The sequence below is a fragment of the Vigna angularis genome, chromosome 3 (genome assembly GCF_016808095.1).
Source record: "Vigna angularis cultivar LongXiaoDou No.4 chromosome 3, ASM1680809v1, whole genome shotgun sequence".
Classification (NCBI taxonomy): domain Eukaryota; kingdom Viridiplantae; phylum Streptophyta; class Magnoliopsida; order Fabales; family Fabaceae; genus Vigna; species Vigna angularis.
The window spans coordinates 22,750,791-22,763,641 of NC_068972.1; the positions used below are offsets into that span (position 1 = coordinate 22,750,791).

Genomic DNA, 12,851 nt, shown 5'->3' on the forward strand with positions numbered 1-12,851 from the left:
GCATTAAAACACCGCGAACGCGAGGCAGCAGTTACGCACACTTAATGTTCATCATCTTCCTCGCGTTTTCTCTCTACGGGTTACGTTTTTTAGGTTCATTTTCTCAATTTTGCACCGTTTTAAATTAATTTTACTCCGATTACATCACTCTTTGATGTATTATCTTTCATTTGAACCGATTAAAATGTGTTTTTGTTGGGTTTTTGTGCAATTTTGCTTGTGCCCTTGGGCGGCGTTCTTGGGCGGCGATTTCTTGTATTTTGCACTCCTCAAATTCTCTCCACTACGTTTTTAAAACCATCCAATACAAAAAAAAACGTACAATACATTCTCTTCAACTAAAATATAAAGTTGTAAACTCGAATCACCATGAGCCAGGAGCAACCCGAGAGGCATCAAGTGAAAAAAGATCCAATCAAATACGGCAATGTTGTAGACGTCTGATCTATAGTGTCAGACGTTTGACCTGTATGGATCGGACATTTATATGCACGTTTGACCTATTGGGTCAGACGTCTCATTAACGCCACCCATATACACGTCAGACAGAGATAAGACGTTATCCAAAATAATAGACGTCTAAAACCCTTTCTGCACTAGTGCTAGCAAAATCTAACTTAGAGAAGCCATTGTCTCAACAATGCCCAATGTTATTAGTGGTGCTCAAGGTCATCTCAATGCACCAAAAATCTTCTTTTTGAGTTTGATTTGTGCAATTTGACATTACTTGAGCAAGTTTGCAGTTCTAAACACTTCAATATCATAAGATTTGCAATCTTTAGCTCAAGCAATATCAGATTACCCAATTCAAATATCAATAAAGTAAAATTTTAACAATTATCAGTTCACAAACCTCATTGATACCTTAGTTCGGATACACAAACATAATTTCATAGATTCAACACCAATCATCCAAGCAACAATTCAAACTTAAATAAGAAATATACACGTAAAACCAATTAAATCATAAACATACAATTTTTAGTTTCTCTCACTTGATAAAACAACTCAAGGTGACTTTATCTACAAACAGAAACATCACAAACACGATCAGGTCATACATTTACGATCACTTGTCAACAAAGACTCATATAGAAGATCAAAATCACATATACAACCAATAGAAGTCACATGCAAGCTAGGACAATTTCAACCAAAGGAAAAAAAACAAAATTTCAACTTACAAATATGAAGAAACTGATCGGTCAAAAGGAAGGAGCTCGCCAAAAAAATCATCCAATTGATTCTAATATTCAAACAGACAACTAAAGAGTAAGAAGACTTGGAGAGAAGTGAAAAAACTCTAAAAAGGTGGTTTTTAGATAAATAAAATATTTTAAAGTAATGAAACTCGTTTATAAAATTTTTATTTATAGTTATATATATATTAATATTAAATTAATTAAATCTTACTATTTTATACATACTATAAGTTCTAAACTTTGTAGGTTTTTATAAATTGAAAAAAATATTATTTTTTAGACTCTTTATTTTATGTGAATTTACTTTTCTAATGGAGTATATTTTGCTTGGTAAGATGAGTAAGAGAAGGTTTAACACAGTATAATCAATTAAAATCATTTTGAGTGAAAAATATGGACGTAAGAATTTTAAGTAATTAAAGTAATAAAGTTCGAATTATAACTATTAACAAATTTTTAAAAATATTGTAAAATTTATAAGATCAACTGTATGGTATTAATAGATTATTATTTCAAGTGATATTAGATTTGATTTCTTTCTCTCTCTTTTAATTTTCCTCTCTTAAAAAAATATCTATCTCAAATGTCATATTATATATCATATTTTAATAAATTTTTATTTGAATGAATTTAGATTAACTCAATCCTATAGTTCAAAGAAATTTAATAGTGCTTTATCACATATTTATCTTCGTAATACCAATCAAATTAGTGTAATGTGAGGAACATAAAAAAGTCTTTACCATGAATACCATACAAAGTATATACTACTCTTTAAAGAAATAGTAGTCTTTTTAATTTTTAAATAATAGGCCTTTTAATTTTCTCTTTAACTATCCTTCAATTTATAATTAAGATAACAATGTAAAAACATGTTCATACAATTCATACTGAAGATTCAATAAATCTAAATATATCAAACAAACACATTTAATGATATTCAGATTTACAAGAATAAAAGCGGAAGCAGAAAGACCAACCTCCAGCCATTGTTGTACGCTTGCCTAATTTCTGGTTTCTGAACCTTTGCTCTTAAAACACGATGGTGATGTATATATGAAGGAAAGAGTAGGCTCAGTGACCTGATATGAAATTTTTTGAAAGAGTCTGTATTACTCCAAAAACCATCACAGAGTATATAACGTTAAAAGAGATTGTGGTGGAGAATCATGGGCACGTTTTTTTAAAAACGGTTTTTTATCTTAAAAATAAATGGACCACTTTCAGAATATATATTAACTGCTTTATAATGTTAACTGAAAAGGAATAAAAATAAATGTGAAAGATATAATATTATATAATATAATATTAAAATGTAACCTCTCTTCTGTATAAGGCTAACATTCTCCCACTTGGTCCATTTTATTCAACCATCAAACCTAATAAGAGACCAAATATATGAATCATGGTGATAGTTCCTCTAATAATGAGTATTATCTCCCATGTACTACGATGTATTTAGTCTCACATCACAATCTCTTAACTTTAATGAATAAACCATATGTCTATTCTAGGTCACAACTAAATGAGTTTTCTCAAAATAATTAATTATGTGCACAAATAATTGAGAAAACATTAAACTGAATAAGAGTTTTATCAAAATGAAAGTACTTACAATGATTGTCACATCATGGAACCAAGTCCCATTCGCGTTACATGATCCTTAAAATTCTTTGGTGGCATGCCTTTAGTTAAAGGATCAACAATCATCAACTCAGTGCTAACGTGCTCAATAACCACTTTCTTTTCTTTAACACGTTCTCTTATGGCTAGATATTTAATGTCGATGTGCTTACTTCGACTTCCACTTTTATTATTCTTAGCCATGAAAACAGCAGCAGAGTTATCACAGTACAACTTCAGTGGCCTAGCAATTGAGTCCACAACTCTAAGCCCAGATATAAAACTCTTCAACCATACACCATGTGAAGAAGCCTCAAAACAAGAAACGAATTCAGCTTCCATAGTAGAAGTAGCAGTCAAGGTCTGCTTTTTGCTACTCCAAGATACTGCTCCATCAGCTAACATAAAAATGTAACCAGACGTTGATTTTCGTGAATCAACGCAGCCAGCATAGTCTGAATCGGAGTAGCCAATCACTTCTAAATTAGCAGTTCGTCTATACATGAGCATGAAATCTTTTGTTCCTTGAAGATATCTCATTACTTTCTTTGCAGCTTTCCAGTGGTCAACACCTGGATTACTCTGATATCTTCCTAAAACTCCAACTGCAAATGCAATGTCAGGTCTAGTACAAACTTGAGCATACATAAGACTTCCGACAGCTGAAGCATATGGAATATTTTTCATCTGTTCCCGCTCAAGATCATTTTTCGGGCATTGACTTAAATCAAGTTTGTCACCCTTTACAATGGGAGCTACACTTGGTGAACAATTCTTCATATTAAACCTCTCTAAAACTTTGTTGATATAGGTCTCTTGAGACAAACCCAAAATGCCTCGAGATCTTTCCCTATGGATCTTAATGCCAATGACATAAGATGCCTCTCCCATATCCTTCATGTCAAAGTTCTTTGAGAGAAATTGTTTCACTTCATATAGCATACCCTTGTCGTTGGTTGCAAGCAAAATGTCATCCACATATAAAACAAGGAAACAAATCTTACTCCCACTGACCTTTTGGTATATACATTGATCCATGATGTTTTCTTCAAAACCGAATGAAGTGATAACATCATCAAATTTTAGATACCATTGGCGGGAGGCTTGTTTTAATCCATAGATGGATTTATTAAGCTTACATACCAAGTGCTCACTATCTTTAGAAGAGAATCCTTCAGGTTGTTTCATGTAAACCTCTTCTTCTAGATCACCATTAAGGAATGCTGTTTTCACATCCATTTGATGTAACTCAAAATCAAAATGAGCTACTAATGCCATGATTATTCTTAAAGAATCCTTCTTAGACACAGGAGAAAAAGTTTCTTTATAATCAATTCCTTCTCTTTGAGTGAATCCTTTGGCAACAAGTCTTGCCTTATGTCTCTCAATGTTGCCTTTTGAGTCCTTCTTGGTTTTGAAGACCCATCTACATCCAATGGATTTTACACCATCAGGCAACTGAACGAGATCCCAAACTTTGTTAGATGCCATAGAATCCATCTCGTCTTTCATAGCATCATACCATAGGTTTGATTCTTTAGAACTCATGGCTTGTGAAAACGTTTCAGGATCATTTTCGGCTCCAATGTTGTAATCCGATTCTTGTAAATACACTTCATAATCACTAGAAACTGCTGGTCTTCTGATTCTAGTAGATCTTCTTAATGTTGTGTCAACATCTTGATGAGAAACTTGTTGTTCAACATTTACTTGTTGCTCCTCGTTAACAACTTGATCTATATTATCATTTTCAGCAATTTGTGGAACATCAATTATTGGTTGTTCAATACGCTTTTGAACTGAAGGAGCGTGAATGACTACCAATCTTTCATTTGATTGAGAGGTTTGAGCTTCATAGTGATCTTTTTCAAGATCAACGTCTTGATTTAAATCACTCCCACTAATCAAGTCATTTTCAAGAAACTTTGCATTTCTTGATTCCACAATCCTAGTGTTATGATTTGGACAATAGAATCTATACCCTTTGGACCTTTCAGCATATCCAATGAAATATCCACTAATAGTCCTTGGGTCTAGTTTCTTCTCTTGTGGATTATAAATTCTCACTTCAGAAGGACATCCCCAAACGCGTACATGTCGTAAACTAGGTTTCCAACCTTTGAATAACTTAAAAGGTGTTTTTAAAACAGCCTTATTGGGACCCGATTTACTATATACACAGCCGTCTTAAGTGCTTCAGTCCACAAGAATTGAGGAAGTTTTGAATTACTCCTCATACTTCTCACCATATCCATCAAGGTTCGATTTCTTCTTTCTGCTACACCATTCTGATCTGGAGAGCCAGGCATGGTATATTGGGCAACAATCCCATGTTCTTGAAGAAATCTAGCAAACGGACCAGGTGCTTGTCCATTCTCCGTGTATCTACCGTAGTACTCTCCACCTCTGTCTGATCTCACAATCTTAATTTTCTTTCCACATTGCAATTCTACTTCAACCTTAAAAACTTTAAAGGCATCTAAGGCTTCATCCTTAGAACGAAGTAAGTACAGATACATGTATCGTGAGTAATCATCTATAAAGGTGATAAAGTATTTCGGACTACTTGCATCCATATCCGGACAACAAATATCTGTATGAATAATTTCTAGTAAATTTGAACTCCTCTTAGCACCTCTTTTAGACTTGTTAGTTTGCTTTCCCTTTATGCAATCCACGCAAGTCTCAAAATCAGTAAAATCCAAAGTACTAAGTACTCCTTCACTTACTAATCGCTTAATTCTCTCAATGGAGATATGTCCCAATCTTCGGTGCCATAAAACAGAAGAATCCTCATTCATAACACATCTTTTTAACCCAGCGGAAACATGCATAGAACTATAGGCAGCGTTGTTTTGCAATTTAATAAAGTAAAGACCATCGCATAATTCCCCAAAGCCAATAACCTTGGATTTATTCAATAAAGTAAAACCAGAATCCGTAAAATTAAATGAAAAACCCAAAGGTGCAAGTTGTGAAATAGAAATCAAGTTCTTGCTAAAACTAGGAACATAAAAGGTCTTTTCTAAACATAAAACAAAACCACTACTTAAAACTAAATTGCACGTCCCAATGGCTTCAACATGTGAACTCATCTTGCTTCCTGAATAGATGTGTTGTTCACTTCCCATCGGTTTCCTTAGATTTTCCATACCCTGCTGTCAATACCCAATTTCGTCCGGGTAAATATAATTCATCACAAAAATAAATAAAAAAAAACATAAAAAAAAACCAAAATGAAAAATACCATTTATTTTACTTTTTGCACCCCCAAATTTTCTTTTAAACACTTAATCCAATGGCCCAAAATAATCTCACTTTTTTTACTTCCTCACCACCCATCTTTTCTTATCATACCCCATTCTCCACATCACCATCCACCTCACCCTCCACATCATCTACCTTTTTCATTTACTTTTTCCACATCATTTCCATATTAATTTTATATATCAACTTTTCTAATTATTCCACTTACTTTTTTTAATTATATCTTCTCCATCAACATTTTTTATTATCCATTTTTCTCCACCTTATTTTTCCACCCACTTTTTATATTATTTCTTTCACTTATTTTCCACATTAACTTTTACTATTCACTATATTTTATTTTACCTACTTTCTCCACCAACTTTTTATATTATTTCTTTCACTTAATTTCCACACCTAATTTCTCCACCAACTTTTTATATTATTTCTTTCACTTATTTTCCACATTAACTTTTACTATTCACTATATTTTATTTCACCTAATTTTTCCACAAACTTTTTATATTATTTCTTTCACTTATTTTCCACATTAACTTTTTCTATTAATCTTTTTTTATTATATTTTATTTCATCTAAATTTTCCACCAACTTATTATATTATTTTTATTCATCAACTTTCTTCATCCTTAACTCTATAAATACCTACATTCTCTTCACTTCACACAAAAAAAAAAAATTACATAATACTCATCTCTTCTCTCTCAAAACCTCTTCATTCCATCCCAAAACTCTACTTCATTTTTCTCTCACATTTTACTATTTCCTAATCCCTCTATACATAGTAAATCCCATACCACATTTCTACTATAAATTCATCTTCTTCGCCATCAACCTATCTCTCCTTACAACTTATTACAAGCAAAGTTTTGCTTCATCTTTCAAATCTTCAACGAGGTACACATTTTCTTTTCATTCTATTTATATGCATTTTGATCATTTTTTTTAATTTATCCAATTTTCTACCACAATTTTATCTTATGTTTTTTTTCTTTCACAATTTTATGTCATAGACATTTTAACTCGTCTCTCTTCTTAATAAAAAGAAAACTAAAATATAAAAATTAAAGATAAAAAGAAAAATACAAAATAAAAAAATTAAAAATCACAAAAATATGTTTTAAAGGTTGAGGCACATGTGTGATCGCACGCATCGTCCTTGTGCCAAAAACCTTTTCTCTTTCTTCAAAATCCCAAAAATACGTTTTAAAGGTTTAGGCCCATGTGTGATCGCACGCATCGTCCTTGTGCCAAAAACCTTTTCTCTTTCTTCAAAAAATGTCAAAAATACGTTTCAAAGGTTTAAGCACATGTGTGATCGCACGCATCGTCCTTGTGCTAAAAACCTTTTCTCTCTTTCTTCAAAAATTACAAAAAAATATGTTTTAAAGGTTTAGGCACATGTGTGATCGCACGCATCGTCCTTGTGCCAAAAACCTTTTCATTCTCCTAAATAAAAAATACCAAAAAAAATATAAAATCTTCAAAAACTAAAAAACATCTATTTTTCAAACTACAAACAATATCGCCTTGCCAGAACTACGTGATCCTTGATTCTCTATCAAAAGTGGAGATGCGTAGGAGCAAGGCTAGTCCTTGTCAGGTTCATTTCCCCAAAAATCCAAAATCATTTTCCAAACAAAATTTTCAAAACAAATTTCTCAAACAGCTTCTAAAAGAACTACATAACCCTGATTTCTCATTTTTTATGAGAATATGTAGGAGCAAGGTCAATCCTTGTCGGGCACAAAAAACTAAAAAATATATTTTGTTTCTTTAGAGTTTTATTTTAGGGGATAGTTAAACATTTTGAAAACCAAATCATATTCGCGTATTTAATTAAAGGTACTGCCTTATGGTAGGCGTTGTAGGGTGCTAATACCTTCCCTACACGTAACCGACTCCCGAACATAGAATCTCATTTTCGCAGACCATGCTTTATCATTTTATGGTTTTTCCGTAGTTTTCCAGAATAAACTATGGTGGCGACTCCAAATCTCTTTTTCAAAATTTTTCCTTTTTTCGGATCGTCGTCCCGTCGCGATTTTTTCCGGTTGCGACACCTTCAAGGTATTAGAAACATGGATTGTAGAACCAGAATCAATCCACCATGTGTTATGATTAAAACTAGTCAAATTAGATTCATAACAGACAAAAGCAAACAAATTACCTTTCTTTTCAAGCCAATCCTTAAACTTTTGACATTCCTTCTTCATGTGTCCCTTCTTTTTACAAAAAAAACATTTGGACTCCTTCTTAATAACTGGCTGAGCAGGAATCTTTCCCTTCTTATTAACTTGGTTCTTCTTATTCTTAAATGAAGTAGTCAAGTTCACCTTCTCCCCTTCTTCAATCAATAGCCTTTCTTCTTCTTGAACACACATAGTCAATAATTCATTAATAGACCATTTGTCCTTATGTGTGTTGTAAGAGATTTTAAAAGGAGCATAATGGTGAGGCAAAGTGCACAAAATATAGTGCACTAGGAAAGAATCCGACATGGTAACTTCCAAAGCTTTTAGTTGAGCCACAATGTCCCTTATGCGCATGATATGATCACGCACTCCTCTAATTCCAGTGAGCTTTAAGGATGAAAACTGCATTATAAGAGTGCTGGCAAGAGATTTATCAGATGTCGTAAACTGCTCATCAATAGCCTTCAGTAAATCCTTGACATTCTCATACTGATCAACCGAACCGCGAATTCCAGCGGAAATGTTAGTTTTTATGAACGTTACGGAGAGACGATTTGACCTCTCCCATTTTTCATAAAGTTCAATAGCATCTGGAGTGCTGGTCTCAGTAATACCCGGTGGTTCTGGTTTTCTAATAGCATAGTCTATGTCCATCCAACCTAAATGAAGAAGAACTCTCTCATTCCAAATCTTATAATTATCTCCTTTCAATTCGGGAATACCACATTTGATATCAGAAAAATTTGCAGATTGAGAAACTGCAAATCCAAAATCATGTTCATTATCATAATTTGAGACTAAAATAAATGTCATGTTTTACCAATGCAAAACATGTCTTTACTAATAAGTCTATTAACATAAAACTTGTCTGTGGGCTAAAGTCTTACTCAATTAGACTCATTTAACTTTATGATAAAACTATTAAATTATATTTCATTCCTAATTCCTGTGGGAAAATTAAGAATTATAATTAATATTTTATCCTAATTAATTATACAAATGTAACAAAAATCCTGTGAGTATATTTCATCACACTATATATAATTAACTACAATTAATGTTTTAATAAAGTGATCTTTATAATATAATTTAACTAATTAAAGATGCTGTGGCCACTCTCTAATTATTAAAAATTATATTTATCACTAAACATTAAATTATCTTTAGGTCTTATATTTAATCTAAATATAAGAATTATATTATAAATATAATTAATATTCAAAATTTATTATACTAATATAAAATATTAGTAAATATTCCACGCGCACTTTAATCCTAATAAAGTGTATAACATGCCTATAAAAGTGCGTAACATATATACAAATATATTAAGCATGTAACAGTAACATGAAAAGCAGCGAAATTCACTTTCAATCTAAATGTTCAACGCGCATAATTAAATGCCTATCAAACGTGCATATATCAGTAACCGTAAAAGACATCCAATAAAACGTAATAATATATATTAAGATATATGTATGGAAAGCAATCAGTGTGTAGAGTGAAAAGACAATTCTGGATTAAAATCTGAATTAAAACCAGAAGCAGGAGCGTAACTTTCACTTCCAAACCTCTAGTGCACGTACATATCCAACAGGTAAAGAAGAAAAATAAAAAATTGAAATATAGGTTTATGAAAGATACCCAAAATGAAACGCAATGCCAAATGCCGTTTCAATCATCTTCAACCTTTCAGCATCAAAATTTTCACGGAAAATTTTACCGAAAATTTCACCAAAAATTTCTTCTTTCTCCAGTTTCAAAACAATTAATAAAATTGAAAACACAATACGCAAAGGAGTGAACCAAACAAGGCAGAGGATAAACATGCTCTGATACCAAATGTAAAAACATGTTCATACAATTCATACTGAAGATTCAATAAATCTAAATATATCAAACACACATTTAATGATATTCAGATTTACAAGAATAAAAGCGGAAGCAGAAAGACCAACCTCCAGCCATTGTTGTACGCTTGCCTAATTTCTGGTTTCTGAACCTTTGCTCTTAAAACACGATGGTGATGTATATATGAAGGAAAGAGTAGGCTCAGTGACCTGATATGAAATTTTCTGAAAAAGTCTGTATTACTCCAAAAACCATCACAGAGTATATAACGTTAAAAGAGATTGTGGTGGAGAATCATGGGCACGTTTTTTTAAAAACGGTTTTTTATCTTAAAAATAAATGGACCACTTTCAGAATATATATTAACTGCTTTATAATATTAACTGAAAAGAAATAAAAATAAATGTGAAAGATATAATATTATATAATATAATATTAAAATGTAACCTCTCTTTCTCTATAAGGCTAACAAACAAATACAAAAGCTATTTAAGTCGGAAGTCGGAAACAAATATAAAAAAAAATGGACACGTTAAGATTATTCTTCATTAAGTTTATATTAATTGAATTATATATATGTAATTGAATTCTTTATTAATATTAAAACTATTATTCTAAAATAAAAAGAATAATTAGGGTGTGAAATCGAGAATTAATCTATATTGCAATTAATGAGGATATCTTCTTTTGATATACACTTCTTCTTTAATTAATATGTCCCCGCAATTCCCTTTACCAATTTATTAGTTAAATGACAAAATATGAAACTTTTTACCCCCAAATCGTTAAAATTATTTGTAGATAAGTAATTTGTTGAATGTTTCTTGGACATGTAGTTTTTTTTACTGCATGTATATATATGTAGTTATAAACTACAAGAAAAGTAAGTTATTTTAAAGAAGCACTTGTGCCCACATGAATTACAAATTACTTGAACAGCATGTTATTCTTTAAAAAAATTAATTACAAACTGTTAGAAAAATAAGTCATCCTGAAGATGGTTTCATTTTATTTCTTAAATGTGTTTATTTTATTTTATTTTATGAGCATAGGAATGTATATTTGTTTTTTAAATGTGAAATGTATTTACTGTATATACACATATTCATAAAATTATTTAAAATAATTAATAAAAATTGTATCTATAAGAATTACAAAAAACAGGAGCACATAATTTATTCAATCCAAAAGTCTGTCATGTTTTTTTATGTGATTGTCATTTATCTATTTTACCTTTTACCTTTTAATTTTACCACTGAAAATTTTGATTCTAGATTTCAAAACCGATCTTTTAAGCCATGATGTGAGCTAAATGAAAGGAGTTTAAAACACTTAGCAAAGTTTATTTAAAGAAACTGATTAATTAAGAATAAAAAGGTAATTCAAACATAATGAAAATATATATTCAAATCTCATATTACTAGTAAAAAAAGTCACTAAAATATGAGATTTTTATACGTAAATTTTTTTTAAAAAAACATAAAACTCTTATTGCTGCAGACATTTATTTATTTTTAATTCAATAAAATAGAATAACATGATTAAAATATGGATATACCGGTGCACCAATTGTTCTTTTTAATATGGGTGTATGAAATAATCTAAAAATAATAATGTAAGAGTGTTTTTTCCTTGATTCTTAGAGCATAAGCTTCAATTCTCCTCCTCCTTCCTCTTCAACCTCAAAACTACAAAATCATTTTCTTTCTCCTTTTTAACTTTGATCTATGATATGGTTAGGAGGAGATAGTGTAGAGCAACAAGCTTGAATGTTACTTTGGATAATTCATCCTTTTTTTTAAATCTCTTTTCATTTCATCTTCTTCGTCTCTATATGCATGACTTATAATATATTGGAGTTTTTAAAAATTTTCCTTTGAAATTAAAATATATTACTTTAAATGTACCTTTATTGGTAGAGTAAAAATATAAAACGGGAAATATTCTTAAATCTTATATTTACTGTTTACTAATAATTTCAACTTGTCGATATGTCCGAGTGGTTAAGGAGACAGACTTGAAATCTGTTGGGCTTCGCCCGCGCAGGTTCGAACCCTGCTGTCGACGTTGCTTTTTTTGCTTGCATTAATTTTTTTTTTAAATAAAATGCTGTTGGTAATATATGCTTCTTCTTAGGACGATTTGCCTCTATTATGATTTTATCACCAAAAATTAAAATTTAAAGCAACGACATACAATTTTAATCTAAATTATTATTTAATTATTTATACCTATATATATAAAGGAAATTTTCCTTTTTAATTATTTCTCAAATTTATCATTTAAATAATTTTTTTTCTAAATTAAAATGATTATTTTATTAATTTTACTTTTTAATTAACATTTTTTAATGTTAACTGTGTTTTTGAACTTAAACGTTTTTTTATTATAAAACTATTTATAAAATAAGTAAAAATTATTTATAACAAAATTATAACAATTTGTTTATATTTAATTTTATAATAATAATAATAATAATATGAAACCTAATTTTTTTTATTTATGAAATTCAAAGTAAGAATTCTACTCTCACTTTACTTTTTGCTTTGTCTTGTTTCTTCTCATTTTTTCACAAATTTCTCTTGTCTTCTTCTATAGGATATAATAGTTTTTCAAATCTACTTGCCTTATATCACTCTTAGGGTAAGTAAGTCTATGTCTCATTCTCCTTTTCATTGAGTCACTTTAGTTCACATGTGAATACTTCCCTTTTTCT

The 12,851-nt window shown here is 30.6% G+C and overlaps 1 non-coding gene across 1 annotated transcript; it reads left to right on the top strand.

Moving 5' to 3' along the window:
• The first annotated feature begins 12,120 nt into the window (after positions 1-12,120).
• On the top strand, positions 12,121-12,202 carry TRNAS-UGA (transfer RNA serine (anticodon UGA)). The gene has a single exon. It is a non-coding gene; the product is annotated as a tRNA-Ser (tRNA).
• The last annotated feature ends 649 nt before the right edge of the window (positions 12,203-12,851 follow it).